Source organism: Panthera leo, chromosome C1 (assembly GCF_018350215.1).
Source record: "Panthera leo isolate Ple1 chromosome C1, P.leo_Ple1_pat1.1, whole genome shotgun sequence".
Taxonomy (NCBI): domain Eukaryota; kingdom Metazoa; phylum Chordata; class Mammalia; order Carnivora; family Felidae; genus Panthera; species Panthera leo.
This window is the reverse complement of record NC_056686.1, coordinates 119,047,659-119,074,558: the sequence shown is the minus strand read 5'-3', so window position 1 is coordinate 119,074,558 and position 26,900 is coordinate 119,047,659. Positions and strand designations below refer to the sequence as shown.

Below are 26,900 nucleotides of genomic sequence, written 5' to 3'. Positions count from 1 at the left end.
AAAGGACTCACTTTCTTACTGTGCAAGTCAACGTTCGCTCATGCCTTGCCTGTCTAACATCTAAAATCATTCTGGAGGAAGAGCTGTCCTAAACCTCGGAAAACGCTGGCCTGGTGATTCCTAAGGACGTGGCTAAAAGAAGCAAGGAAAAGAAGCAAGGGTGAAGAAGGGAGCGTGTGGAAGTCATTCCCGTCAACAAAAGGGAAAAACATGAGACAAATACTTTGCTTTGCAAGTGTCGACTGGTCCCGCGTCCCTGCACTTCTCATTGTTTGAACGGAACCAGCAACCCAAAGGTATCCATACAGCGAGGATGAAAAGAGAAAGGGGCTGATGGCCTGCATCGCTCGCCATCCTGCCTGCCGGCCTTGCTTGTTCCCAAAGTGGTCCTGGCTCTTCCCTCACCCTCCACGGCCAACCCCATCAAGACTCAGGAAGAGCCCAGAAGCCCTCTCAGTGTGGGAGCAGCTGCCTGAAGCCCCTCCTGGTCCTAAATCAAAACCAGACTTCCTCAGATCTTTTTGTATTTTGTATTTTGCATTTTGGCTGTATGGTAGGATCTTTTTGGGGGTACCGTTCCCAATCTGTATGGAAGTGAGTCGTGAATGATGAATACCGTAGATCATCTTGTTTGTGAATGGCACCTTAATATGCTGAAAGTAATATGAAGCCATATATCTTTCTAGACGAATACATCCAAGTCCTGAAACAGCTTAAATGACTCCCCTACCCCCTTCAGTTATTGTTGAGGCTCATCAAGTGGAGTTCACCAAAAGGCATTATGGCTTTTGACCAAAACTAAAATTTCCTGTCTCTGATTTCCTGTAATTTCAAAGTTATTTCCCTTCTGTCCTGTAACTTGCAAACCCAAATCCCCAAAGCGAAAGAGGCCCTATACCTTGGCTTCTTCCATAGGCTTATAATAAATAATTAATATCTTACTGTTTTATGGTGTCGCTTTGCCCTCAGAAAGGATTGCAAGACATGGCACATTCCATAGACTTCGGTAGATGCTCCTTTAGTTCTCAGAGAAGCTAACATTGTCAGTCATTTTAAATTTTAATTAAGATGTTAAGAAAGAATAAAAAGCCTGTAGAATATTCTAGTTTCTGACCAATATTTCTTGAATCAGGTACTTATTTTTCCTTCTGTATTAACTGGGGCATCTATGAGCTTGCTTCTTTAATCCATGGTAATACTTTTGTTGTCCACTCAGCTTTAGGTGATTTCCAGTTTTGTTTCTTTCTTTTTTTTTTTATAATGTTTATTTATTTATTTTTGAGAGAGAGGTGGTGGGGGGAGAGAGAGAGAGGGGAGAGAAAATCCCAAGCAGACTCCACACCGTCAGCGCAGAGCCCACCACGGGGCTCGAACTTATGAACCGTGAGATCATAACCTGAGCCAAAACCAAGAGTTGGATGCTTTAACCGACTGAGCCAACCACGCGCCCTGATTTCTAGTTTCTTAAGTCATCCTAGAAAACAACGTCTGCTTTTTTTCTTTAAAATTTTGTTCTTGTTTCTTGTCCCTCTGAAACTTCTAGGAAAAAAGAAAGAGATGATGTCTGGTTTTGGTTTTGTTTTTGTTTTTTTCTTTGTTTCAGCCATTGTCTAAGTCAGCGTTTTCAAGATGTCTTATGTAGGGGCGCCTGGGTGGCTCAGTCGGTTAGGCGGCCGACTTCGGCTCAAGTCACGATCTCGCAGTCCGTGAGTTCGAGCCCCGCGTCGAGCCCCGTGCCTGTTTCAGATTCTGTGTCTCCCTCTCTTTCTCTGACCCTCCCCCGTTCATGCTCTGTCTCTCTCTGTCTCAAAAATAAATAAACGTTACAAATAAAAAAATTAAAATATGGCCTCAAGTTCTTTGATGATCCCTCCTTCAAGAGTTGGGTGGTCTATGTCCACGCCCCTTGAATCTGGGTGGATCTCTGAAGGGTTTAAACAGTGGAGTAATGCAGACATGTGCCCTGTGACTAGTTCATACATGTCCCGGTAGCCTCCACCATATCACATTTGCAGTCCTAAGCCACCATGTAAGATGTCTAACTATCCTGACACTATTATGATGACAAGGCCACATGTAAGTATATCGATCAACAGCTAAGCCCAGTTGTCCAGCCATCCCTATAAGGTACCAGCACAGAAGTGAAGTCACCTTGGATCCACCAGACCCAGCTTCTGTACCAGCTGAATACCACCAATGATGCCTTGTAAAAAAGAAGGATCCCCCAGCTGAATCCCTAGCCCACAAAATTATGAGATTTACATTTTGGGTGACGGTGTTACACAGCACTAGATAACTGGGACAGGGATGGTTGAGTTCTTGAGGTGCGGAAGAGAAATCTGAGTGTGTTCTCTGAGACATTCCAAAGCTAGAAAGGTCAGACTCCACAAGTTTCTCCATTTAGTTTCTCCCCCCTGTACATGTTACCCCAAGAACGTACTCATCAGGAGTGAACTCTTCCCTTGGCCAGCTCTGGGACCTTCCTAATAATTGCACTCCCAGGCTGCTCTACAAAGAAAGCCAGGCACAGATGACTGGATGCTAGACTTTGACATGAACTAAAAGATGGGGAACAGAGGGGAAAATGTGACATTCCCTCACAGTCCTCACAGATTCATACTAAAATGGCTGATACTTACGTGCAAATGCTCTCTGATCCAATTAGTCATTAGGACTTGACAATGCCACCTCCTAAATATATTATTAAGCCAATAAATCCTCTCAATTGCTGCTTTAGCTCAGACACTCATCATCTCTCTCTTATATAACATTTGCCTTCTGACTCATCATCCTTCTTCCAATTTCTTCCCAACCGTAGCCTGAGGGGTTTTTCTAAAGCACAAATCCGACATATCACTCTCCTGAATAAGACCCTTCTCATTGCACACAGGATAAAGTCCAGACTCTACAGTATTACCATATTAATTATAGTCCACTGAGGAAAAAGGAAACTATTCTAGGTCTTCACATAGATGGGACTTAGAGAGGGAACTGGTTCCAGAGCCAGAGGAAGAGCAAAGAGACCAGAGGATGATCATTGAGGCAGATGTGGGCAGAGGGGAGGTGCGAGCTGGAACTGAGAGGGGCACGAGGGGGAGCTTCTGACACGGGGATCACAGAGCTGATGCTGGAGAGGTCGCTCAGGGCAGAGCAAGAGAGGAATAGCCTGGTTTCTGTCCGGCCCCCATCTCCCACTTTTCTACCTGTGCCACCCATGGGTTTAAACTTCCCAGAAAGCCAATCAGCAAAGGACCCCACCCTTGGTCTTGGCTGGAGTCCAGGATGAATGTAAGCGACTAGCTCGGCAACATATGAGACCTTTGAGGTCTAAACCTACTTAGGTCTCCATCCTCCTGTTTCAATATCTCCCCAACTTCTCCCTCCCCCTCCTCCACACCCCCACACCCATACTGAAACCACCATTACTCTCTTTTCGAGGCCATGGATTGGCACTTGTTCCTTCCACTTCTGATATCCCCTCTCAAACTGATTCAAACCCACTCACTGTCTTCCATTAAAGTCTTCCTCAGATCTTTCCAAAACAGAGTCATCTGTCCTCAGTGATTTCTACCCTGCCTCCTGTTTCCTTATGATAACATTCATCACATAATATTAGTCAGGGAGGCCCCTAGTTTTCCTCTTGTCTCATAATACGAAGGCCCCTGTTTTTCTCTTAGGAACCACATGTCCTGGTCTTTCAGTCACATGGATCTGTGTCCTTGTTTTGGCGATTGACATGTGACCCAGGTTGAACAATTGGAGTACCTCATCTCAGTGACAGGGTGGTGGCAGGGTCACGTGTAAATGGCCCATCAGACTTCTTCCTGGAGACTAGTGTGGATGTCAGAGGACAGAGTCACAATCCTTCACAACATGCACAATGCAAGAAGAGCCTGGCCACTCTTGGAAAAAACCCACCTGAGGATCAGAGCAAAAGAGAACAAAGCTGGACCAGGTGAGAAAGACAGACTCCAGACGTGGTTTGGGCACCTGGGTTCCGGTGTATCTGAATGCGATTAACCCCTAAACTTCTCAAGTGAGTGAGGCAGCAGAGACTGCTCACCGTTCATTAAAAAATGGCAGCATTCCTCCTTTGCCCTTAAAAAGAAAGTTTATTCTCTGTTATTGGAATTCAGAATTTCATGTATATCCTAAGAGCTACTTTATTGTGTTATTCAAACTTTCTTTAAAAAAAATTTTTTTTTTTAATGTTTATTTCTGAGACAGAGAGAGACAGAATAAGAGTCGGGGAGGGACAGAGAGAGAGGGCGACACAGAATCAGAAGCAGGTGCCAGGCTCTGAGCTGTCAGCACAGAGCCCAACGCGGGGTTTGAACTCACAAACTGTGAGATCATGACCTGAGCCGAAGTCGGTGGCTCAACTGACTGAGCCATCCAGGCGCTCCAAAACCTTCTTTTTTTCATGTTTATTTACGTATTTTTTTTTTTTTTGAGAGACTGCATGCACACGTGAGTGAGGGAGGGGCAGAGAGAGAGAGAGAGAGAGAGAGAATCCTAAGCAGGTTCTGTGCTGTCAGGGCAGAGCCCAATGTGGGCTTCACCCCATGAACCCTGGGATCATGACCTGAGCGAAATCAAGAGTTGGATGCTTACCCGGCTGAGCCACCCAGGCGCCCCTGTTATTCAGATCTTCGATCCTTACCAGATTTTTGTCTATTTGTTCTGGGCTGTGAGAAATGTATTAAAGTCGTCTATTATCTGTGCATTTCTGTCTATGTCCTCCTTGCTTTGCCTGCAGTTTATGTTTCATGCAAGTCGTTGCTGTTTTATTGGATGCAGAGATATTGTTATACGTTTATCGTGAATTATAGCCTGTAGTATTATAAAATACACTTTCAAAAAAAAATGCCTTTTGGATCTCTCAGTGTGTGTGCATGCGTGTTTTCTACCATGTGGTATGTTTATTTGTTTTCTCACTTTCTTTTGGATATCTCTCTTACTATTTGAGAAGGTTCACCTTTTTTTTTTTTTTGTCTTGTGCATTACCTTTCAATGAATATCTTTACATAATACCTTTAATGCCATATTTATCAGGTATCTTCTATTAGTTTCTTGCTATGAACACTCAGGGTTCACACTTACTACCCACTTAGTGGGTGGGTGAGGGGAACTTCCCCTTTAAAATACTTCCGTTCTCTGAGCTCCAGCCTGGCTGGTGTGGGCACTCCTCAGCCTTAAAGGGAAGTGTAGGGTGCAGGTTTTATTTTGTTTGTTGAATATTCTGACCTCCTTTTCTTTTCCAGCCAGCCATTAAGACGTCCTTCTGCCTGTCCTCCTCCCCATTTGGGTTGCCTCCAATGTGAGACAGAATGAGGTGGGCAAATCTCATTACCGACTCCTCCCTTCTGACCAGCTCTGGCTTAATAAATTGCTCAGTGAACTAAGGGGAGGGGTCTCTTGCCCAGTCCACAGCCTCACTGGGCTGCACGCTGCAGGATTATACAGATTCTCCACCACCATGGAGAGCACAAATGTTCAGGGTTTAACACCCTCCAAGGTCCCTTCCCCACGACTGTCCACCCACTTGGGCATGGTTCCGTCCCTCTTGCTGTCCCCTTCTGTTCTCTCCTCAGCCTTTCTACTTCCTTCCTGGCTAGCTCATTTCTGCCTTGTCTCTCAGACTCATCAATGGCTTAGACAAATAATAAATGCCGTTTTAGCCCCTCTCCTACCAGCAATTTGCACGCACTGTGTCAAATGCTTCAAATTGTTTGGAGTCGAGTTGCAGAGCGTTGGAAAAGGTGCAAAGCCCAGACGTAAGGCCTGGATCAGTCTCAAAGTGGCTGGGAAGCCTTTATAGATGTTGTTTACTGAGTCTGTTTTGCAAAGACTTGTGTTACAACCATGCCTCACTGCTGGATCTGTTTGTAAGTTGCAAAATCCTGTGTGATTTGGGCTAAATATACGTCAGATAGGGTCACTTTTGGAGAAGGACCCCACTCTCCCGAGAAGAAGGGCAGAAGATCTAGCCAGGCGTGTTAGCGACTTTTATGAAGTCCCTGAAAGGCTGTCAGCAGGAACACCTTCGCAAGGATCTCGCCACTCACACCTGGCACCAGCAAGCACTCTCCCACTCCTTGTCCCACGGTGGGAATATTTGGGAAGGCTCTTTTCCTCTTGGACTCATTTTAAATTACATTCTGGCAGCAGTTGATAAATTCTATCTGTCTTCTGAGCCCCAGGCCCCCCTGAGATCGCTACTTATAATTGAGGAAAGAACAGAAACCAAAACTTGACTCAGACAGCTTAGGTTTATGTTCTTTGTCAATTTACCTGGGTTATTCCCCAGAGGACCAGGAGGATGAAGTTACCTGGGAGTGAAAGGCACCGAAGAGAGGTCCTTGCAATGGGGGTTCTGCTTTACACTAAATAAAAATGAACAGTCAACCTCTGACACAAGCGCTTTGATACACGAAGGCCAAATTAAATAACTTGGAATTCATGTCGAGCCTTCACATAAACATCCAGCCTGTAGCCAGTGGTGCACAATTGCTCTGTGTGGTGTTTTGTCTGCACCGGGCAAGACACAGTTAGTTAGACTCATGTTAATGACTTCAGGGCTCTGGATGTGGTTTCCACACAGGCAGGGCTTTGCCATGGCTACGGACTTTCTGCACGCGTTAGTATACCCCAAAGCGCCAGGATCAGTCCTCAGTGTCTTCATTTTATACCCTCACCATCTGAGGGCTCATCTGGCCTCATGACTTTAATTATTACCCCAATGTGAGCAGCCTTCCAGAACTACATTTTTCGGTCTTTTGCTGTCTTCGGAGCACCAGTTCTGAGGCCCAGGTCGGGTGCCCACCATATTTCCGCTGTCTCAACTACCCAAGCACACAGCTCCCTCCGCCACCCAAAACTACATTTCCTTCTCAGCCCTTCTTTATAAATGATGCCTTCGAAAAAGGAGACTACTCTCCCACTAAGGAGTCTCCTGCAATACAGAGTAGCCTGGAATGTTCCAGTGCTGTTCACAGCAAAAGAATTGAGTCCTCTGGTTTTAGTAAGGGGCCAAAAACCAAGCACCTTTTTTTCATTCCCTAGAGTTTTTTTGCAGCATGGGTGTGTGTCCTATGTTGTAGCCACAACCATTTTGGCCTGTTTTATTTTTTGCTCCAGACTTGGTGAAATCCTTCAGTGCAGGAACCGTATTGCTGTTTTTTGTGTGCCCTGCAGAACATCAAATAGTACATGCTCAATAAACATTTGCCGAAAGAATAAATAAGAAAAGAACAAATGAGCAAGTAAGATGTTCTCTAGAAGGAACCTCAGCTTTGAGTTCTCTGGTCTTTAATGACAATATTGGGTTCTGTGGCATTTCAACAGCATGCCTTTTCTGCAAGTCTGTGTCCCATTCTTTCTTTTTTGAAAAATTTATTTATTTAAATTCAAGTTAGTTAACATCCAGTGTAGTATTGGCTTCAGGAGTAGAACCCAGTGATTCATCACATACATTCAATACCCAGTGCTTATCACAAGTGGCCTCCTTAATACCCATCCCCCATTTAGCCCATCCCCTTACCCACCTCCCCCCCAGCCACCCTCAATTTGTTCTTTGTATCTAAGAGCCTCTTATGGTTTGCCTCCCTCTCTTTTCCTACCTTATTTTTCCTTCCCTTCCTTTATGTTCATCTATTGCGTTTCTTAAATTCCACATATGAGTGTAATCATATGGTATTTGTCTTTCTCTGACTGACTGACTTTGCTTAGCATAATGCCCTCTGGTTCCATCTGCATTGTTGCAAATCTGGGCCCCATTCTTTCTAAGCGTTCACTGTATAGCTAGCCAGTGGCTTCTAATGCTGTTAGCTACATCTAAAAGGCGAGATGGCTGGCATTTGAGTCTCAGAGGTTTCAAAAATCAAATCTATACATACCGATGCCCCTTTTCCTCCCTCAAAGGACAGAAACGTGGGACAACCTCCTGGAAAATGCACATTCCAGGCAAGTCTCTAGGTTGGGGTTGGGTAAGAATGCATCACCATTTTAAAATTTGATACATATCATGAAACTTTGAGCACTAACCTTGTGGGAACCACACTGTGAAGTTAATCTGGAAAGACTCGTAGCTCGCCTGAAGGCATTTCTTCGTGGGATATGAGAGTCATTTAGAGTTCTAAGGATTCTGCATTCAAGGTCACAGAGAGGATTTTTATTTTTTTTTTCCTTTTCAAAAAAATGCATAAAACTGCATGGGTAATGTAAAGAAGCAAGGATAGGAAACCCTACTAATGAAATGAAACCAGCTGATCTCTACAATCCTTTCCACTTCAAAAATTCTGAGTAGAGTATGAATTAATGCTTAAGACACACTAGGGATGTTCACCATAGAAAGCTACCAACTTCACATAATCCCTAATAATTCGAATTACTGTACATAATCAAGTATCTGAACATCGTGGTGTAATTGGCTGAAACCATTCCAGTGAACTCCAGCATACTTAGAGTAAAATTTATACTCCTCACAGTGGATGGGGAAGTCCAACATCAAGCCCCCACCAGTTTTTCCTACCCCATTTCTTTCCATTTTCTCCATCACTCTCAATGTTCCATCCAAATCAGTTCTCTCTTGATTCTTTGAAATATCAACTCCGTGCCTAACCCTACTCGTGCACTTTTCACTTCTTGCTTTACATGCCTGGAATGTTCTCCCACATCTTTGCATAGCTGGTTGATTCTCAAGCCTTAAGTGACTTGAGAATTATTGAAAGTTGCATGTCAAATTCTCTCCCAGTCATTTTTCTCTGCCATATTTTTTTTCTTACAGCTCTTTTCACAGATTGGAGTTTCCCTATGTATTATCATATACCTCCTATTTGTTTGTTTACCTATCTATGTGCTTCTTGTCTGTCTCTTCTACTAGAATATAAATTCCTCAATAAGATGGCCCTGCCAGTCCTTTCCAGAGGAGAGCCTGGCACAGAGTATGTACCTACTCTTAGAATGTAGAAAACCACAGAAAAACATAGCTCCCAACATGGCACTAAGAAAAAGCTGAATAAACCTACAAAATCAAACTTGCCTTGAGCCCATCAAAGGCTGAGGTCGGAAGACAACAAATAAACTAAAATCCAACAAGTGATAAACCTCTTCAAATGGAGATGAGGCACACAAAGTGTGTTTGACAGAGCATGAGAGAAAGAAATGACCTCTGCTAATTGAATGAATTCTGAAAGACCGATGTAGGCTGGTGTGAAAATTTAGAATAACGGGAAGCCCCAGACCCAAGAGGAATCTGTAATCATTCACAAGCAATGTTTTACATGCCTGCACTCGATGCTCCCCAGAAAGACTGAGGGAAAGACAAGAGACCAGCGGACCTCCCTCCATGGCAGAGGCATGCAGGAGGCCATCAACAGCAATGGAGTAAAGAGCCAGGCATGAAATACCATGCATTTCCCTCAACCCTTGTCTCAGATGAGGCAAAGACTTCAGCCACTGAAGGAGGGATAGGAAATCTTTCTGCCCAGGGTGTGGTAAGAATCCATAGCTTTTGGGGGGAGGGGGGAAGACAGTAATAGGAAAATGTGTCTTTTGCTGGGGGAGAGGAAGAAAATATTTTTTAGTCCCAGGATCCTGCATGGGCACAAAGCAGAAGTCTGATATTACTGGGGGAGTGGCAAGAGATTACCTCTTGTCCAAGGGTGTCCACAGATACAAGGAAGAGTTTGACTGCCATGCCGGGGACGGCAGCCCACAGATAATGCTTCACTCCTGACGTCCAGGTACTTAAGACTAAGACTGGACTAGAAGAACCAGGAATCCTCCTGTCCTCACTGTTAGCTTAGGACTGAGTAACAAACAACAGCCGACTCCTCCTGAAGGAGAGGCAAGAGCTTGGTGCAGGTGTGCAGAAGATCCTAGACCTCATTCCAAGCACAAGGTAGCAGCAGCCCAATGAGGAGAAACTTGAAGTCTGTGGTCAGTTTGCAACAACAAGACATGAATCCAGATCAATTATCATCTACATTGACTCAATCTCCTTCCCCCGCCCCTCCCCAACCCAGTAGCCTGATATGAGAAGAGGCATGGTTATTTCCAGGCAAAACCACTATTTGCCTGTGTCTCTACTGTCTTTTTATACATGATATCTGGCATGTAATAAAAACAAATTATGAGACATATATAGATGCAAGTTAAAAAAAGTACCCCATTATTAAGAGACAAGGCATTGACAGAGCTGTGCTCAGAAACTCAAAGATATAACACCTACATTGGAGCTTTCAGAGTTTTTAAAATGACTATGATAATTTACATAAAAAAAATCTAACATGAACAACAGGCATCAACAAATGGGGAATTTCCACATGGAAATGGAGAATTATAAAAAGGAGTCAGGTAGAAATATTACAAAAAGAAGGCACAACTCCCCAGGGTATCAGAAATGAATAATTATCATGATGGGCTTATGATAAGACAGAACACACATGAGGAAAGAATCAGTGATCTTGAAGACCCATCAATACAGAAATTATCCAAACTGAAATATATATAGAGAGAAAAATAAATGACAAAAAAGCAAACATAACAACCAAGAACTGTGAGACAACAGTATGAAATGGTCAAGCATATCGGTTACTGAAGATCCAGAAGGAAAAGAGAGAGCCCGTATACTGAGATTCATCATAAAACTGCTAAAATCAAAGTCAAAAAGAAAATCTTGAAGGTGGACAGAGATAAAGGAAACATTACAACAGGGCAGCAAAGAATACAGCAGACATATAGGCAAACCTATGCAAGCCAGGAGACAATAGTGTCACATCTTTCAGACACAGAAGGGAAAAGGAAAGTAACCATGAAGTCACAATTTCACATACAGTGAAATGATCTTTTTGAAAATGAAGAATCCGGGGCGCCTGGGTGGCGCAGTCGGTTAAGCGTCCGACTTCAGCCAGGTCACGATCTCGCGGTCTGTGAGTTTGAGCCTCGCGTCAGGCTCTGGGCTGATGGCTCGGAGCCTGGAGCCTGTTTCCGATTCTGTGTCTCCCTCTCTCTCTGCCCCTCCCCCGTTCATGCTATGTCTCTCTCTGTCCCAAAAATAAATAAAAAACGTTGAAAAAAAAATTAAAAAAAAGAAAATGAAGAATCCTTTTTTTCATGTTTTCAAACAAAAGCTAAAAGGGTTTACTGTTAACCAGCATGCACTAGCATTAAGAAATGTCATGTTCAATGAAACGCTTCAAGCAGAAGAAATAAGATGCTCGATGGACATTCGTTTCAACACAAAGAACTGAAATACACTTGAAAAGATGAAAATGAAGGAAGTCACAGAATATATTTTGTTATTTTTAATTGTTTTAAGGGATGATGATTGAAAGCACGTGAAGAGATGCCTGACATCCTTAGTCATCAGAGAAATGTTAATCAAAACCACAATAAAGTACCATTCTGGAGTCACTAGAGTGACCAGAATAGAAAACCCAGACAATACCATATGTTAGGGAGGGCAGAGAGAAACCAGAGCCTTTCTACACTGCCAGTGGAGGTGCACAATGGTGCAACTGCGCTGAAACATAGTTTAGTGGTCCTTTAAACAGTTAAATGTGGATTCACCACATGACCCAGCAATTCTGCTCCTAGGTGTCTACCCAAGAAAAATGAAAATGCGTCTACACAAAAACCTGTACAAGAATGTTCATAGTTGCACTACTCATTAATAGCCAGAAGGTGGAACCCACTGTGGTCTCTCTGTATGATGGAATGTTATTCAGCAATAATAAATGATAAAATACCAACACATACTAAAACATGGATGAGCTTTGAGAATATGCTAGATGAATGAAGCCAGTCACAAAGGATCACGTATTCTACAATTCCATGTATATGCATTGTTTAGAATTGGCAAACATACAGAGGCAAAGGCAGATTAGTAGCTGCTAAGGGCTGCGAAATCAGGGCCGAGGGTATGACAGCCAAAGGACACAAAAGTTCTTTCTGAGGTGACAAAAATGTTCAAAAATTTACTGTGTGATGGTTGTACATATCTGTAAGTATACTAAAGGCCATTAAATTTTACTTTGTAAATGGGTTAATTGTGTGGTATATGAATTGCATTGCAATTAAGTTATTAAGCTTAAAAGAAAAAGAAATGGATTCTCAGGCGGAAAAAGAGTAACAATATACTGTGAACTTTATAACATATGGAGAAATAAAATGTGCAATGATAAGAGCACACAGGTTCGAAGGGAACAAATGGAGGTTCACTACTGTAATCACATTGGAATACTACAGCTGAAGTACAATAACTGAAACGATCGACTCAATAATAATAAATTTGGGACCGAAAAACAGGATTCATGAATGGAAAGATATGTCAGTAAAAAATATTCAGATGAAGGCAAGGAGACAAAAAGGAGTGGAAAATGGGAGAAAGAAAATGTATGTTTAGTTGGAATTACAAAAAGAGAAGAAAGAAAAAAAATGGGCACAGATAATATTTGAAGAGATAATGGCTAAAGTATTTTCAAAGATTCAAGTATGTCTCTGAACTTTAAGCAGAATAAATGCAGAGTAAGTCATACTTGAGTACATCATAATAAGTAAAGCTGCTGAAAACTGAAAGCAAAGAAAACCATTTTTGAAGACCAGAGAAAGAAGGACTCATTACCTACAAAGGAGCAATGAAATGACTCACAGGTGACTTCTTTTTTTTTTTTTTTTTTAACATTTATTTATTATTATTATTATTATTGAGAGACAGAGAGAGACAGGGCACAAGCAGGGGAGCGGCAGAGAGAAAGGGAGACACAGAATCCGAAGCAGGCTCCAGGCTCTGAGCTGTCAGCACAGAGCCCCACCCGGGGCTCGAACCCACAAACCGCGAGATCATGACCTGAGCCGAAGTCGGACGCTTAACCTACGGAGCCACCCAGGCTCCCCCTCACAGTTGACTTCTAAACAGAATTTTTGGAAGTAAAGAGACATTGGTGTGACACTTTCAAAGTGTGGACGGAAATTGTCAGCCAACTTGGAATTCAGTACTCAGGGAACATATGCAAATTTTCAAGTGAAACTAATGTGATTTTGTCATACATAAAGACAACTTGTTCCTAGTAGTTCTGCACTAAAATTAAACTGAAGACCATCTCTCAGATTGAAATAAGGAAATGTAAGAAGAGTAGAGCAATTATTGGAAGGTCTTGTGTGGCTAAAATATATGTAGAATTTAAGTACATAAATACAATAGCACAAAATGAAAGAAGAGTAAATAGAGATAAATATTTTACTTTGAATAATACCTTTAACGTGCTTGACCTTTTTGGTTTATACATGACATTACACACCGAATATACATAATACAAATTCTTTCTGGGTGTAAAATGAGCATTTGTCAAATTGGTCACATTGTAAAAACAAGGCAATTCTCAACACATTTCAAATGATTGAAATAGTAGTGTCTTCTCTGCATGGATTTAATCTAGAAATCCGTTTTCAAAAAAGGTCCTGGGGAATTACCAGGACCTTTAAATTAATTACAGTCTTAAAATTAATGATACACCTCTGAATGATGGGTGGGTCAAAGGATTATTTGTAATGGGTAGTGGGTAATATTTTGAACTAGATGGCAATAATCATATAATATGTATAAACTTTGGGATACAGCTAAAGCCATGCCTGGAAGGAAATTTTTAATCATAAATGCATCTACTAGAAGAGAAAACTTAAGTGATTGAAATATCCACATCAAGAAATTAGACAAAACAAGTTAAACCCAAAGAAAATGGAAGGTAAAAATATAAGGATCAGATATTAATAGGACAGAAAACAAGTATATAGTAAAAAAAAAAGCTGTACATGCAAATTCTTTGGAAAGGTTAATAAAATTGAAAATCCCTAATAATACTAAGCAAGATAAAATGAAAGAAGCCAAAAATTATCAATATCTGTAGTCTAGAAGAGGACATCACTACAGATCCTGCAGATAACTAACAGAAAATATCATCAGTGACTTTATTCCAAGAAGCTTGAAAACAAAGATAAAATGTACACATTATTTTAAAAGTACAGCTTATAAAAACTGACAGGAAGAAAAAAATTAAAAATTCCAATTTTGTGAACTAAATTCATTATTAAAAATCCACTCTTTACAAAACTTTGTGGTCACATAAATTCACTTGTAACATTTTTTAAACATCGAAGAAAGAAATAAAACTAATATCACAACTATCTCAGAAAATAGAAAAAGAAGACACTCTTCTCAACTGGTATTATGAGGCCAGGATAACCTTCATTTCATAATCTTTTCAAGGACATCATAAGAAAAGAAAATTACAGTCCAATCTCTTCCATGAATATAGACACAAAAATTATCAACAAAATAGTAACAAATAAAATCCAAAGAAATGTATAATGATAATACAGCTTGAGCAAATTGGGTTTATTCATTCCAGGAATGCAATGCTTATTCAACATTAAAGTGTCAGTGTATTTGTCATATAAATGGAATAGAAACTGCCCTATCATCTCAAGAGTTACAAATCCTTTGATCAAATTTAACATTAGTTCACAAAAAAATCTTAGCAAATCAGGAACAGACAAAAATTACCCTAATATAATTAATGGATTTCTTATAAAAACCTTTCAACTAACATCATGATTAATACTAAAATATTTAAACTTTTACCACTAGGAAACGAGACAAAAATACCTGCTACCACACTTCTATTAACATTGTCCCGGAAGTTCTAGGCAGAGCAAGAAACCAAGAAAAGGAAATAAAAGCCATTATGATGGGGTGTTAGTTTCCTGTGACTGTTATAACTAGTCACCACAAATATGGCGGCTTAAACAGACACTTATTCTCTTATACAGGTCTGGAGACTAGAAATCCAAAATTTAATGATTGTGTTCTCGAGGAATTCTCGGGGAGGATCCACTCCTTGTCTGGTAGTTGACCTGCTTCTGGTAGTTGACCTGGTAGTCTCAGGTTTGAGGCTGTATCATCATTCCCTTCCTCTGTTTTCATATAAACTCCCCCTGTGTGTCTGTGTTATCCTCCTTTTCTTTTCTATTCTTTTATAAGGACACACATGATGGCATTTAGGGCCCATCCAGTTAATCCAGGGCAATCCTTTTACCTCAAGATCTTTAACTTAATCATACCTGTAAAGAGCCTTATTCAACATAAAGGGATGTTTACAAATTTCAGAAATTAAGATTTGACATTTTGGGTAGCTGTCCATCTACCTTAATGGAAAAGGAGTAAATAAAATTATCATTATTTACAGACAACATGATCTTATAAATCATTAACTAGAAGAATCTATAGATAGACTATGTAAGGTAAGTGAATTTGAGGAGATTGCTAGATACAAAGCATTATTTTAAAATTAATTGCATTTGACATACAATTAGAAAACAAACTTTTATAAAGATACCATAAACATTAGCATAGAAACCCAGTGCGTACCTAGAAATAAATCAAACAAATGATGCACAACACTCCTACGATAAAAACTACCGTAACTGAGAAACACTGGAGAGGGGGTAAATAGCTGGAGGGGTGTATCATGTTTCATAGATGGAAATATTCAATTTTGTAAAGATGTCAGTTCTCCCTAAGTTGATCAATGGATTCAAGGCAATCCAAATAAAGTTTTTCATTGTTTTTTAAAAATGGAAGTTGACAAGCTGATGCTAAAATGTGTGTGGGAACACAAGGGGCCAATAATAATCAAGATAAGCTTGAAGAACAATAGCAATGCAGTTCTTAAGCTACCAGATACCAAGACTTAATATAAAGCTAAACTAATTAAGATAATGGTATGCGTAATGAAGACACATTGGCATACTCATGGGAAAGAAAGTCCAGAAAGAGAGCAGCACTAACATTACTCTTTCCTTAAGTTATTTTCTTCTTCCAGAATCCACTTCTAATTGTCCCGACTCCCACCCTCTCCTCTTCCTTCCTGGCTCATCTAACCCTCAGTGTACATTTTTTTTTTTTTTGTAATGAGAGAATTGTCCGTAGGTTGATCTTAAGCCTCTACTACTATAATCTTCTGGAAGGAAAACAACAAATCTACTACCTCTTTATATGTAATAAATACTAGCTCTCTTTGTAATTTCACTCACAGAAAGGAAGCCCTGCAGAGAACCATCTAGACAATCCAGTCCAACTTCCATGTCTTATTGAAGAACACGTTTCAATTCTGAAAGGTAAAGAGACCTGCTAGAGTAACATATGTAGTTAATGGAGGAACCAAACCTAGAGTCTGGGTAAGAAAAATTTTAAGCTGACAGTCAGGAAATTCTAACATCTCCGACTCCCTATGAAAAATACGAAGAAAATACTCTGACCCCCTATTAAAAAATAGCCTTTGCTCTTCGTGTATTTCTTATAATATGCTGATCTGTTTTATATTAAGACCTGGCAAGTCTCCTCAGAATGGATTTTCATTTATAGAGTCAATCCTCTGGGGAAGGAGTGGGATGGAAGGGGAGGCAGGAGAGGGCAACCCAGCAGCTCTGAGCCCTCCCTGCTGCATTTGGTCTAAACCTCGAGCAGGGCAGACATCTTGACAAGTGCTCCTGGTGGTGCTGTTGGGGTGGGAGGATGAGGAATTAAATGGCCGCACCTTCTAGAGGAGACGGGAGAAGGAGCCCCCAGCTGTTGGCAGTAAGCTGAGTGAAGGTGAAGAAGTTCCATCTTGTGAACCACAGTCTAGGTTCTGAACTGATTTTCCCTTTGAAATCTTATCATGTATGGAGTTTATTTCAGTTCTGCATAGGGCATCAGGGGAAGGGCCATAGTCCAGACATAGGAACAGTGTTAACAGACTGTGGTCCCACCTCTGCTCAGAGGTCAGTGCTGAGGGACAGGAGTAATCCCAGAGCACTCCAAGGAGGAGAATCTTGGGGAACAAAAGTAGCCACCTTAATGGCCTGAGGACCCACCCGAGCCAGAAATCTCTCTCTATTGCACACTTTTCTCTATTGCATGAGTTAACATTTGTTTTATGAAGGAAGTTACTTGTATCTTTATATCCTCAGTCTTTTGCTTCCTCTGGCATGTGAACCATCGCGCTGGGGAATCTGACCTCACTTTTTTACATCTCTGGTCATCCCTTTCTCTTATCAGAAGATCGGTCTCCTTAATACATGAGAGATTCATTCACAAATAAGCAATCCAACTTCTCACAAGCCAGTTTTCCCTCTCTGTCCCTCTTCTCAGGCTTCTGTCACAACTTGAAGCTCTGTAGCAGGAAACGCATTTGCATCTGGTGACTATGAAATGAATTGCCAACAGTCAGGTGGCAAGGAGAAGAGCCGAGGGCAGGTATATTAGCGGCAAGAGGCTCAGACATCACAGATCCTGGCAGCATTTCAACGGGAGCAGAGAGAGACTTCCTGAGGTGGGAAACAAGACTCTTCCAACAAGAAAAGAAAATTAGTCCCACCATAAGCTCCAAATGACCACAGCTAGCTGCCTTAGAGAGTCAGCCAGGCTCCATTAATGAAAATAACTGGTGGGCAAGGGTTAACATCCGCACCCTAAAAATCTCATTTGGTCTCTGCCTTGAGGGACAGGCCCATGTCAAGACAAGGTAGCCATGGGAAGAGAAAGAGCCTTATTTTTTCCCCTCACCCCTCCATAATGCCCTGTTGTGTCTGGGAAGGAATGGGGATAGAAAGTATGGTGAGAAATTTCACCACATCAAACTGTCTCAATCCCCGTTTTTATAGCTGTTATGGAAAATGGAGGAAGTGTTTAAGCCCTTGGTCCATATGCTTTAAAAAATAATTATAAAATAAGAGAAATATGCATTTCATGCATGAAGCATTTTAAGACACTGGAGTATGAATTTCACAAAAGCCCATGCTTAGGTCAGAACACTGGTTGGCATTCATCACTTACTGTAAACCTTGACTTTAGTGCCTGGATTCCTGGGGAGCCTGTGTCTGCTCCAGCAGCTCCTGCCAGCTTTAGAGTTCATAGCTCTCTGGTATCACAATTTCACATTGTGAGAGAATGTGTCGTTCAGGACATACTCTCATAGTCTTTGGTACAACGCATGATGAAAATGGCCAAGGAATATGTCTTCTATGGATTCCTTTTGTTTTTCCTTTTGAGAGGTTTCAGGGAAGATTCGGTGGGTGTTTTAGGAATCACAGGCTTTGAGGGGAAAGAAGGTGTAACCACTTATTTAGTGAAAAATTATATGGTAGAACAGGATGGCCAAGGTGGTAAGGTCTAGGGCTAGCCTGCCTGGCTTTACTTCTCATGTGCTTCAATTACCAGCTGTGTGAACTTGGAGTGTCTGTGTCTCAAAAAATCTTCGTACATGACAAAATGGGGATCATGACAGAACTTAGGCTCATACAGTTGTTGTATGTAAAGGAACACATTGCTGATGAGTACATTGAATACTTAAGAGTTCCTCAACATCCATGTGGGAAACTGCCTTTTACTTGACCTTTAAAAAATAAAATAACAGAGAGGGAGGAAGGCAAACCATAAGAGACTCCTAAGGACTGAGAACAAACTAAGGGTAGATGGGAGGTGGGGGGGAGGGGAAAGTGGGCGATGGGCAGGGAGGAGGGCACTGGGTGTTGTATGGAAACCAATTTGACAATAAATTATATTAAAAAAATAACGTAGAAAAGAGGAATAAAAAACATTCTTGTTGCCTTACTCAATGGGAAACATTGATTAAATTTGGTATGTTTCCCTCTGGTCTTTTTATAACATAGATTTAAAAAAAAATGACACACAGTTGTGAATTTTTAAAAAATTTTTTTAGAATTTATTCAATTTTGAAAGATGAAGAAAGACAGAGCATGAGCAGGGGTGGGGCAGGAGAGAAGGAGACATAGGATCTGAAGCAGGCTCCAGACTCTGAGCTGTCAGCACAGAGCCCGACATGGGGCTCAAACCACAGACTGAGAGATCATGACCTGAGATGAAGTTGGACACTTAACCAATTGAGCCACCCAGGTGCCCCACACAGTTGTGAATTTGCTACTAATCCCAATCAAGAAGATGCCCTGTAAACACAAATGTACTGAGTGGCTTAAAACTGGGCGACCCTGTCTCATTTTGTTTGCTGCGTTGTCCAGAGTGGTTTCTATGGTCTCTACAGAGTCCTGCTTCCCCAGTCAGAGGGCAAGAGCCCCAGGGGGAATTTTTGCAAACATAGGTCTCTTATTTTTACAAACATAGGTCTAGGCTATGATAAATTCTCAGTAAATAGTTGGAGGACAGGATTGAGAAACCATGCACTTATTTATTATTGTTTGGTAGTCATACTACAAACCTTAGCTAGAAAAGGACCAAAAACCTCGTTTGCTGAAACTGCTGTTTCTAAGTGACAGTTACTGTTAATAAATTCAAAGAAGAATCCCGAGTATTGCCTTTTGAAGGTAACCTTTGGTCCTATTAGGGTTAATATCAAATCTTAAGAGCTGGTTTGAAAACTTTTAGAGAGGAGCAAGGGTACCTGAGTAGCCCAGACCAAAGATGGAGGCTGATTAACTTCCTTAAGGGCCCAGCTTGAGGAGGGTCACAGACGGTGGGATGGTGGAAGAAAGGCACAACTACTCAGTTGGCCACGTCATAGTCTGGTTGATCTTGCCTTGGATATTCTCACAGGTCTGGCTCTCATAGAGAAATCAGTGTTAGTCTTTGAGGTCCTCATCCTCTTCCGGGTGGCAAACCTACTCCTAGACTCCTTGAGGTACTTCTGCATCCAGAGTTGATTTCAGGAAACCAACCTTTGTCCGCCATTTCCATGTTAGTAGGAATGAATCACTGTGCTCCTGCTCCAGGGTGGATTCATTCTTTAAGCTCCATCTGTCACTGTGGAAAAGGTATTTCTGGCTCCCATGTCAGGCAAGAGGAAAGGGAAGAATTTGGGGAGCCCTAGATCCACCCCAGGTCCTGGACTTGTCCTATAAAAATGGTCATTGCATAATGCCTGTCCTTGCTCTTACTTTCCCCAGGGCTCCTGGCACTCTCCTCCTAATGACCCTTACTTCAGTATTCCTTCGATCTTCCTTTCAACTATAGGGCTGCACACACTAATTTTCTCACTGGATCTTTGCAATAACCAGTACAGCTGATAGGGAAGAGGTCAATTATTTCCATTTCGCAGATGGAGAAACTAAGATTTCAAAAGAAGAGTTGTCAAAGCAGAGGTACACAGGGCTTAGTGGCAGGGCCAGGAGTAGAATCCAGGTGCCCTGACGTGGACCCAGAACGTCCTCCTCAGCAGCACACCACTGTGGGGAGGTGGTATCTGAAGTCAGGGCCAGTAGCCCCTTCTCGGGGCTGGGTCCTCCTTGCCATTCACTCCAGTAAGGACCAGGCTTTGGTGGAAAGAGTTTGCTTGAGTCCAGTGAGTTGCCACCCACCTCCACAAGTCTGCCCATAGGTGAAAAGAGAGGTGTGGGGTGGGTCAGGTGGACAGACTGGCTGTACTTGACCTCTGCTATCGGTCCCTGAAGCAGCCCAGGACCTCTTTCTATTGGAGCTGAGAAATTTTTCCCCAACACTTGAGAGAAACAAGGCCTTATGTGTGCAACCTCCCCTAGCAATTCAAGTCAAAATTCATAGTCTTAAAGTCTATATTTACTCTACTCCCTTTTATTTATCTCTGGTCTCCAGGGCTGCTGGTACTTGTTGATGGAGAGGGGCTGTGAAGACAGTCTACTGGGTGGGCCATGTTGATGTGGGGGTGGGGGCTGCCTGTCCCAATCTGTCAGCTCGGATGCTGACAAGGTAACAGGAGCCACTACTCTCTGAGTATTTGCTTGACTACATGCCGCTGATGTCAAGCACAGATAATACATCTAATGTGTCATGTGTATGTTTATATCATATATTTATGTGTATATATTTATTATGTATAAAATATTTGTCGAATTGATTTGACTTGAATTAAACAAACAAAAAAGTATGGTGTAGTAAAGGCTATTTTGAACAGGCTGAAAAAAAATGAGTCTATGTGACATTAGTCCTGCGTTATACAGTATATGTTGAATTAATCCTCTGTTAGAGGAGGATCTATCCTCTTATAAGTGTGAGGAGAAAGGAGATGGTAATATATGCTCACTATGAGTATTGGGTTTGGAACTCGAGACTCTCAGGCTTAAATCTTTATTTTGACACACACACACACACACACACACACACACATATATATATATATATATATATATATATATATATATATATATGTGACCGTGGTCAATGTAACTAATTTTCTCCAGTTTCTTTTTTTTTTTCTTAAGTATAGATCTCAAATGTGGAGAGCAGTCATATTTTAAGTTTATTTATTTATTTTGAGAGAGAAACAGAGATCAAGGGGGTGAAGGACAGAGAACGAGGGAAAGAGAGAATCCCAAGCAGGCTCTCCATTGTCAGTGTGGATCCCAACTTAGAGCTTGAACGCATGAACCATGAGATCACAACCTGAGCTGAAACCGAGAGTTGGACGCTTTAGCTGACTGAACCACCCAGGCGCCCCTAACTTTCGCCAGTTTCAATTCTGCCATCTGTAAAATGGGTGTGATAACAGCCCCATCCTGTAGGTGAGATAAATTCAGAATTCATGGAAATCGCCTGGAACAATGCTCCCTAAATATTAGGCATTATTATTCTTCCAATTACCTGAATGAGAAGAACAATGGGGGGTGGTTATGAAGTGGGAGACTCAGAGAAGGCAGGATAGAAAAGGCTTTCAGGCAGCTATGTAAAGGACAGACCGCAGGGGTGTGAGTTTGCCCAAAGAAGGTCGGTTCTAAGTCTATTTGGAGTGCAAGGGATAATGAGGAGGGCTTGAACTAAGACAGTGCCCATGAAGGTGGTGAGGAAAGTGTGGATCTGAGAATTCTTTAGGAGGTAGAATCAGAGGGACTTGGAGGTGGGGAAAGGAAGAATTAGTCTAACTCCCAGGGTTCAAGTCTGGGAGACTGGACGGTGTCATCAACTAAGAGTTGCTTTGTGAGAGACCACGATGAGCTCAGTTCTAGCTTGTTCCCTTCAGGTGCTATAGGACCCACAGGTAGAGAGGACTACAGTCCATGGGGGCATGTGGTTCTAGGCTTCTGTTTTCTCTTTTTCACAAATAAAGATAATACTTGGATACTATCTGCATAGGAGTAGTAGGGGAAGCCAAGTGTGTGTGTTACATTACCCAAGGATAATACGGAACAGGGTTTCTCAGTTTTGACACTATTGACATCTTGGATGGGATTGGTTTTTTTGTTGTTGTCGTCATGAGGAACTTGCCTGTGCGTTGTGGGATGTTTAGCAACACTCCTGGCCTCTACCCACTGGATGTCAGTAGCATCCCCCCTCCCTAGTTACAACAACCAAAAAGATCTCTCCAGAAGTTGCCAAATGTCCCTGGTAGGACACAGTTCTCCTGGTTAGGAACCATTGGCTAGAAGGCAAGAGGCCATTGAACTGAACCTTGAGGTCCACCAACATTTAAAAGGAGGATAGAGGAACAAGAGTGTGAACAATTGAGAGAGGAGCGCTCCAAGAAAGAAGTGTTTGGAAAAGCCAGCCTCCCTAGTGAGGTTACATAAGAAATGGAGAGAGAGAAAAAAAAAAAAATCTTTGAATTTGGTGATAAGGAAGGTGCTTGGTGACCTTATTCACAGGATTGACTGGGGGCAAGAGCTTGGAGGTAGAAATAAATGGAAGGCGTGGGGGAGTCAGGGGAAGTAAACTCTACTTTCAATAAACTTGAATAAGAAATGAAGGAGCAAGAGAAAAAAAGAATTGAAGGAGCAAGGAGCACAGTGATTAAAGGGGCGGGGCATCAAGGGAGTGTCTTCTAAAGGAATGAAACTGCTTACTGCTTACGTAGCTCTGGTTGGTAAGCCCTTTGAAGCAATGACCATATCCTACTTCTTTTTGAAATGTCATCCTGAATTGATAGGAGAGGCTCAGTAAATGCACATTGGTTAAATCGGGGACTTATTTTGTACCCTTTCTTGGATTGTGGATATTTTAAAACAACTCCAGGAAGAAAGGGATGTTTAACACAAAAGGATGAATCACAAATGGCAGAATTTCAGACATGAGTCAGAGATATTTTGGGTGTAGACTTGCCTTGCGTCCTGTAACCCTACCCACCTACTCACCTCGCATTTCCCCTATGAACCGATTGTTCTTTTTGATCCCAACCGGACTCGGTTCCCCGTAACTCAGGCCACGGGTGATCGTGTCACCCTTCGCTAATTGATGGTGGCAAATGGCTACTAAATTGGGCAGGTAAGGAGAACAAATTTGGCGTCCTTGTCTTTCCCGGACTCTTGAGGCTGGGCGAGACTGGAACGTTCCCCTGGATTGAATTGCACAACATTGTACTGTCAATCTTCAGGATGTCTGCCTGAGCTAATGAGATGCAAATAGTGACACATCAGAAAAAGAACCCAACCGAAAACCTCATAACTTATAATGTTGTCCTAAGGGCGGCAGCAGAGTACATAAAAGGAGAGGGAACAAGAACACAGCTAGCAGAAGGACTCTTGCGTGATGAGTTGTTGGTTTATCTGGAGCTTATGAGCCTAATCTCCGCCTCAAAAGAAGAGATTCTGAGAAAGGAAATCTCTTATTGGAAGATGTAGAATTGTAATTTTGTAAAGCCACAAACAAAGGCCAAGTTTATTTTCATTTGGTTTTGACCTCAGTGCGCGTCTCCTCCCCCCGGAAGAACTCAGAGCCAGAAATAGCTTTGGGTTTTAAATTTGGGAGCCAATATCATTGACACCAAGAATCATCCCAGACCGTAGCCACCGAGAAGCCAGGCCTTCCTCAGGGCTGTGCTTTGTATCACTTAGCCTGGTGTCTGTCACCTAGCAGTTGCTTGGTTAATGTTTACTGAACGAAAATGGAGAGATTTTTTTTTTTTTGAACTGAAAAAAAAGTAGGATTTCAAACGTCTAATTTGATTTCACATAAAAACTCTCAAAAGTCAGCCTAGCATCAGGTGATAACATGGGCTTTGAGGAGAACAGCTCTTAGGTAAGCTCCAACTTTTGATGTATTGCTAAACAGCCAGCTTAATCAGAACGCCTTTCTTGAAGCCCAGATGATAAGCAGTGACATGCTAATTGAAATGTACTTTCCCCGGTGAACCACTTAACAATTTATATAAATATCAAAGCCCTGGGCTTTACTGTCAGTCTTTGTTTTGGAATGAGAAATTTATAAAAAACATATGTTTCCAACTGTCATTGACAGAGTGTTCTGAAAATATGGCCACTGAATCACATCCGACTTTTCCTTCTACAGACACCAAACTAGTCAGAGTACATTTCTCTGTTAATAACATCTTTTTTTTTTTCTTTCCAGAAGGAATCTACTCCACACCGGGGTTTCATTACTAAATTCCGGGGAGCTGTTAATAATGAAGGCGGTGTCAAAGAAAAGAATGGCCAGGGAGAAAGAGCTAATGTCTTTGAAATTCTAATTCTGAAAGATGAGAAAAGGGAATCAATTATGAGAGAAGCTGCTGGCTTGGTAATCCTAACGAACAATATTGTCTAGAGGCAACCGTTGGACTCGAGTCTGTGTCCCTTTCACGGGCCCGGTTCTGTGATTGGAAGTGAAATCCTTCCCGAATCTGGAGACCTTCCTGTTTGAGTTGGGCGAGGGACAGTCAGACTGCAATGCTAAGTCTGGCTCACAGAAGGACTTGGGAGTTGAGCTGAAAGTGTGAAATCCTACAATAACTGTATCATTGTGCCAGACAGAGCCTCCTTTGTCTTCTTAAGCTATCTGACTTTCCCATAGGGTTCCTTTCCCCAAACATGCCTCAAATTGTGTTGCTTAATGAAAAATGCCACTCAGGACAAGGTAGCTTTCACCAAAGACCATCCGCGGTGAATATTCTAGTAATTCTAGTCATATGGGAGAGCAGGACAGGCTTAGGCAGCTTGGGAAAATGAGTTCAGAGAGTGGCACCCAGGCTGGTGGGGCAGAGGGAACGGGTCATATGTCAGCCCATGTCCTCCCCAAGCCTCTCCAATGCATCTTGAAAATGCCACAGACCCCAAAACCCATGCAATTGTTTTGTTTCTGGTCTACATATAAATCTTTTAATTGCATGTCCTAAGCCTTGAGACATTTATGTGGAATAGTTTGGGGTGGGGGGGAAGAAAGGAAGGAAAGAAGGAAGGAAGGAAGGAAGAAACTTGCTGGCAGCCAAGAGATCTGCATTTCATTTCAATTTAGATAGTTTTGCTCTACATTTTTTTCCCAAGGTTTCCTGGATTTCAATAATATATCTTTCATCACCAGATCACCAAAAACTGGTTGTGTTGAGCTGTCCCTGGGGCTTTGGAGTGGATATCAGGGATTACTTTATAACTGGGAACTTATGAATTGTATTGGGTTTACAAATGACTTGTTTTTCTCAGTTTAATGGTCAAACCGTGAAACTGATAGCTTATTCCGGGAAGGGTATGTGTAGGATATGTTAATGGGTCTTTGAGAACAGGATTAAAATGCAATCAAAACACACGCACGCACACACACACACACACACACACACACACAACTAGTTTTAAATAAGACATTTGCTGCATAGAGGAACTCTGCCTGCCGTGAATTGCAGGCTTTAAAATGTCCATTTTAATGTGTTCTTATGTCTCTCTACCCTTGACATACCTATCCTGACTACTCTAAGAGCTTTGGGGCTGATTTTTTCAAATTCTTGGCAGCTGTCTTTTGACCTTGCAACCCAAGCAAAGCATTGTGCACCCCCGTGGGCCCCTGGTAGGGAGCAACAATGGAGAAGCCCTCAGCTCCAGTGTCTGCTGACCTGCACTGTGGAAGTCACTGGGTGCTGAGGGTGGTGGGTGGGGAAGGGCCAGTGAGCATGGCACCTATCTGAGCACATCTGTTTTATTTCCTATCAGTCTGACGGCTGTAACAGGGCGGGGGGGGGGTGGGAGGTGAGAGGTGGGGGGCATCCACAAAAGACATGTTTGGATTTCCATTTTATAGGAATGAAAGGTCCTGTGCTTGCCAAATTGCAAACTCATAGAAATATCCTGGGCTGGGAGCAGGGAATTCAGCTGCAGCCTTTGGAGAAGAGGTGATTTATGGCTGGCCAAAGGAAGAGCCCAGGCCCACACGGTGAGGGAGGTGGGAATTGAGGAGGCAGACCAAGAAAATGAAAGAAGGACTGGAATTTTCCTGCCTCTCCAAACGCTCTCTCAGTATAACATTGCGAGGAGTTGGGTGTAAATGAATCAGAAACATATGGATTAAACTTCCCTCCAAGTGGGGGACGTAGTGGGAAACAATCGTTGTCAAACCGGGGGTGTGGATAATTCTAATGTGAACTCACTTGAAAAATATCCCAGCTGACTGACAGATGAAAGGTCTCCCTCTCATGGCCTCTCTCCAATTTTGGAGGACAGTTACATTGAAAGCTGATAGTCAAAACTGCCTCTATTATTCCCGAGACGATAGATGTTCTGGTCTTCGCTGCCTGTCCCTTCCTGCCCCCTCCACCTCCACGGCCACCTCCAAACTGTAAGGACTTTCTATTCTCCTCTTAGGTGGCCCCTTGGCTGCCATTGCTCTTACCTTTCTAGGTTCAGTAGATTTTCAGGACAGTGATTTTAATGGCAATATCCCCTCCAAAGACAGGGATTAAGAATGTGTGTTGTTTAACGTCGTAGCATCATTTGGTTTATCTTGGCAGGCTCTGCCATAGGCACGCTACGCATGACAATTTCGGTTCATGGTTAAAAAAAAAATTTAGAAATTTCATCTGGAGAATTTGTAGCTCTGTGCCATGTCGCTGGGTCCCTGGAGTGATTCTTGGGCCGACGTGCCCTTGAGGACGAGGTTGGAGGAGCGAGAGACAGAAGATTACAGAGGAGTCTCCTGAAGGTAATCTGAATATGAGGCT

The 26,900-nt window shown here is 42.2% G+C and overlaps 1 long non-coding RNA gene across 1 annotated transcript; it reads left to right on the top strand.

Moving 5' to 3' along the window:
- Nucleotides 1-3,907: 3,907 nt before the first annotated feature.
- On the top strand, nt 3,908-17,275 carry LOC122226694. The gene is made up of 3 exons (XR_006205724.1): nt 3,908-3,955; nt 16,098-16,179; nt 17,195-17,275. It is a non-coding gene; the product is annotated as an uncharacterized LOC122226694 (long non-coding RNA).
- Nucleotides 17,276-26,900: the final 9,625 nt, after the last annotated feature.